Source organism: Lipotes vexillifer, unplaced genomic scaffold, assembly GCF_000442215.2.
Source record: "Lipotes vexillifer unplaced genomic scaffold, Lipotes_vexillifer_v1.1 scaffold591, whole genome shotgun sequence".
In the NCBI taxonomy this organism is placed as follows: domain Eukaryota; kingdom Metazoa; phylum Chordata; class Mammalia; order Artiodactyla; family Lipotidae; genus Lipotes; species Lipotes vexillifer.
Window position 1 is genome coordinate 4,681,675 of NW_006791954.1, and position 4,184 is coordinate 4,685,858.

Genomic DNA, 4,184 nt, shown 5'->3' on the forward strand with positions numbered 1-4,184 from the left:
AAGTAGTGAGAACTAAGTCCCAATTCTATCCCCTTACTTCGGATTCAGCGTAAATAAGGATGACGGAGAGACCCAAAGGACATTGTGAAGATATGAGACAATGGGGTTGACTGCAACGGAAAAGCATTTTTGTGGGTGGACTAGGGAGGGATCCTTAGTCAGCTGGGACCGAGTTAACAGCAGCCCCACCAGGGAGAGCACAGGACTCCTTTCCCTGATCCAAGCAGCTGGAAGTCCGCAGCACCAACCCCCAGCTCTGGAAACTGAGGAAGCCCAGGCCCGGTAAAGAGGAGACGGATGTTCACAGGTGTTCGAGTTAGGCAGCTAAGATGACGTTAAGGGTAACTTGTTAACAAGGCCTGCCTCTGTTGCCGTGACAACCGGAGCTTGACTACTGAGCCCTTGCAAGGTTGACTGGGGCTGGTTCTTCGTTAACTCGAAATTAGGAAAGGACATTTATGGGGTGTGTGTGTGTGTGTGTGCGCGCGCGCAAAAAAGGTGAAAAAGATATTCAAAAAGATGTTCAGCTCAGTGATTCTCCACCTCCGCAACATGTTAGAATCACTTTCGCAGTTTTAAAAGTTCCGATGCCTAGCCATACACAAGATCAATTAAATCAGAATCTCTGGGGATGGAACTCAGGTATCACTATTTAATCAAGTCTTACCAGGTGATTCTAATCGCAGCCAAAGGTGCGATCCCAACTTTTACCTGCTAAACCAAATTCCTGCGACCTTCTCCAGATGGCGGCCACCCGCCCACTTCCGCCTTTACGTGCCCTGGCAGGGGGCGGGCTTTCCAGGGGCGCATGCGTGTAGCATCTCTTCGCGCTCTGCTCCCTCCTCCTTTTCCCCCTCCTCCATTTTGTTCGCGGATGCTGGGGACGGTGGGAGCAGATCCATTTCCGGGTTGGCAAAAGGGGCGGCGGCGGCAAGAAAGGGAGCTTGCCGCGGGGCGAGCAGGACGGGACGGAGCCGGAGCGGAGGTGGCGGAGGATTCGCTCGCGGAGCCGCTGTGCCCAGGTCGGGAAGAGGCCGGGGAGGGTGGGTCCGTCGCTGAAATGACCTGAGGACCTGAATGGGAGGGAGAGCCGGGGGAGGGGCGATTGGGGCGGGGCTTGAGGAGAGAGGGGGACTTTGGGGGAGGGGCCTGTGGGAGAGAGGGGTCCTGGGGGCGGGACCTGAGGGGAGGGCGAGTGGGGGCTGGGTCTGAAGAACCTGGAGAAGAGGGGGCGTGGGGAATCTAAGTAGGGAGGAGTGGTCGGGAATTGGTGTGGGGCGAGCGCCGACTGTGAAAAGGTGAGGAAGGTTATTGAGAGACGGGAAATAAGGGATCCTGAAGGGTTGGGTAAGGTGAGTAAGACGGCGACTCAGGGTGAGGAACGAGGTAACCGTGCGCAAAAAGGGAGATGGAGAGGGAGGACCTGTTGGGAACAGGTAATTAACAGGATGCTCCGGGTGAGGAGGCCGTCGTGACATTTTGGGAGTTGATGAGTGAAAACCAATGGTTGAAGGGATAACTGAGGAAATTGCTTACACTAGAGGGAATCTGGAGAACATTAGTTGAGAAGGAATCAGATTTGAGTTAAAGGTTGGATTGAGAAACGTTGGGGTTCGCCTGGGAGCAGCCTGCAATTGAAGGTTCAGGTTGGAGTGATGTGAAGTCTTAGTTCTGGGCACCTCCAGGATCCACCTCCCTTTTCATGGTGTTATTTTTGCCCTATGTTTGTTTCTGAATGACTTATGGTATGTTTTGGGTGACTTTTTTCTCCTTTTACAAACCAGAACAGAACCTCAGGGAACAAGGACTCCTAAGGATTTACTAGGTAACTTTGAGGCAAATCATTAAACTGTCTCATTTTTTTCCCTTGGAAATGTAGGTTTGATCCCTCTCTGCTTCTAAAAGATTGTGTTAACCAAATGGGATCTTTAAAGTGGTTGCAAAGAAGTGATCCCTGAAAATTGGATTGAGATATTGATATTTAGAAGACATGTCTTTCCCAGTTTCTTCCTCTCAGCCTTGCACATTTTGTGTGTGTGTGTGTGTGTGTGTGTGTGTGCCAGGGAAGAGTTGGTTTTGATTTGATACATGTCCAGTTTTTAAACTTTTCTCAGTGTCAACTTTTACTAGCCAAAAATTTCATATTGTTGTGTTACATTGTATTGGCTGCCATCAAGACCGAGATGGGGAAGTTAGAATTGGGAATAAATAAGGTTGGTTGATGGAGAATGTGAAAGAATGCAGTATTTTATTTCTATTTTATTGTCTTTGAGAATTCACTGGAAAATAGTGTTGTAGACAGTTGAGCCTTTTGCTTTGGTCCAGTCACTTTGGCCCTTTTTGCCAGTTGTTGGGGAAGCAGTGTGCTTGTGGACAATTTTAGCTTCTTTATTCTTAATCCTTTAGCATCTTGACTGTTCCAGCTTTTTCTTTGGGCATAATACTCTATAAACACTTTGCCCTTAGGTGAATTTGTTTAGCTTAGAAGTGTTCCTGAAGGTCTTGGCATTTCTGAAGTCTGATGTGGATGTGCTTAAGAAGGGGCAGATTCTAACTCACACTTGATATCACAGTAGTGTTTACCTTAGTTGGTACTGATTAGTTAGGTGATGTCAGCACAAAGGTGAAATGCAGAGGAAAGTGGAAGGTGTTGAGAACTGTACAGTTTTCTGGTTTTACTGATGGCTTTTAAGAAGGGAAAGGACGAGTCCTATTTCTTTTGAAGAGAAAATTGTCGGATGTTCTTTCTTGTCTTCTTGGGCTCTTTGATTGGGAGAGTAACCTGGTGGACTTGAACCTGTGTTCCTATTGTTTTGAAGTAATTTTGAAAACCGTGGGCTGCTGATTCAGGCTGTTTCAGCAACCCAGCCCCAGGAAGAACTGCAGGTATGAAGTGTATACAGGTGGTCCCTGACTTACCGTGGTTCCATTAAAGATTTTTCGACTTCATAATGGTGTGTGAGTGATATGCATTCAGTGGAAGCTGTACTTCTAATTTTTAATTTTGATCTTTCCCTGATTTGGCACCATACTCTCTTGTGATGCTGAGCAGAGGCAGACAGCCGCAGCTCCCAGTCAGCCACACCAACTGATACACTTACAACCATTCTGTGCCCATACAACCATTCTTTCACTTTCAGTACACTATTCAGTAAATGACGTGAGATAATTCAACACTTTATTATAAAATAGGCTTTGTGTTAGATGATTTTGCCCCACTGTAGGCTAATGTAGGTGTTCTGAGCGCATTTAAGGTAGGCTAGGCTAAGCTATGATGTTCAGTAGGTTAGGCGTATTAAATGTCTTTTCGAATTAACAGTATTTTCAATTTACAGTAGGTTTATCAGGATGTAACCCATCTGTACACTTATTTGGGGGTAAAAGCTTGCTTAATATTTTGCCGTCATTTCAACCTACAGTGTGTCTTTTTGGTTTGTTTTTAAGTTATTGAAATAAGTTGTGGAGGCCCAGAGCTCTGGGCAGACTTTTGGTATAGCCTGCTTCTTTCACGTAATGGTTTTCCATTTTTCCTATCCTGTCATGTGTTTCCATTGCTCTACTGGAGCCAGTCTGAAGTGGAAAATGGCAAATTGCACATTTTTTTCCTCCTTTTCAGTCTCTGGTGGACATCTTGTCTGTGTCACAGTTTGACACCACCAAATTGAAAGGAATTTTGACTGCTTCAAATGGGGAGGGTGGACAGAAGCTGAGCTGGGTTTGCTGGGCCAGAGAATGGACTCTGTCAAAGCAAAGAATAGTTGCAGAAACACAAACCAGGACCTTGAAGCTGTGACTAACATTTTGGCAACATGCTTCCCTTTACCAAATAACTTCTTTTCTTCTTGAGTGTGATTGTTGATCTCCTTCTCAAAGTAGGCTCTTGTTGCTACTGTTCTTTACACAGCACCCGAGCAGAAGTTGGCAGAGTTCCGGTTGACTGTCTCTTGAGGGATGTGGCCCGGATTAGAGTGGATGGGGTGTTTCATGTCAAAGTGAGGTTCATTGGCAGATCCTGAGAGCTGCTCTGCAAGGAAATGGAGGCGGTACTCTTTACTGAATGTTCTTACACGCCTTTATGTTTCTCCTAAATTCAAATCTGTTACTTATTCATCTGGTGATTAAATGCAGAATCATTGCCTTTGCCTAGCTTTGAAAGTCCAAGGCATTGAGGAAGAGAGAAAGAG

At 46.2% G+C, this 4,184-nt stretch overlaps 1 protein-coding gene across 3 annotated transcripts in view; it reads left to right on the forward strand.

Annotated features, from left to right (window-relative positions):
* The first annotated feature begins 918 nt into the window (after nucleotides 1-918).
* The window catches only part of WIPF2 (WAS/WASL interacting protein family member 2), a 38,593-nt gene continuing 35,327 nt past the window's right edge, over nucleotides 919-4,184 (forward strand). Inside the window, exon 1 of one of the 3 annotated variants that reach the window (XM_007465191.1) lies at nucleotides 919-1,047. The gene's annotated coding sequence lies outside the window, so the exon portion shown is untranslated. Of the gene's footprint in view, nucleotides 1,048-1,321; nucleotides 1,458-4,184 lie in introns of those variants that run through there. The other 2 variants (XM_007465190.1, XM_007465192.1) reach the window with 2 other exon arrangements.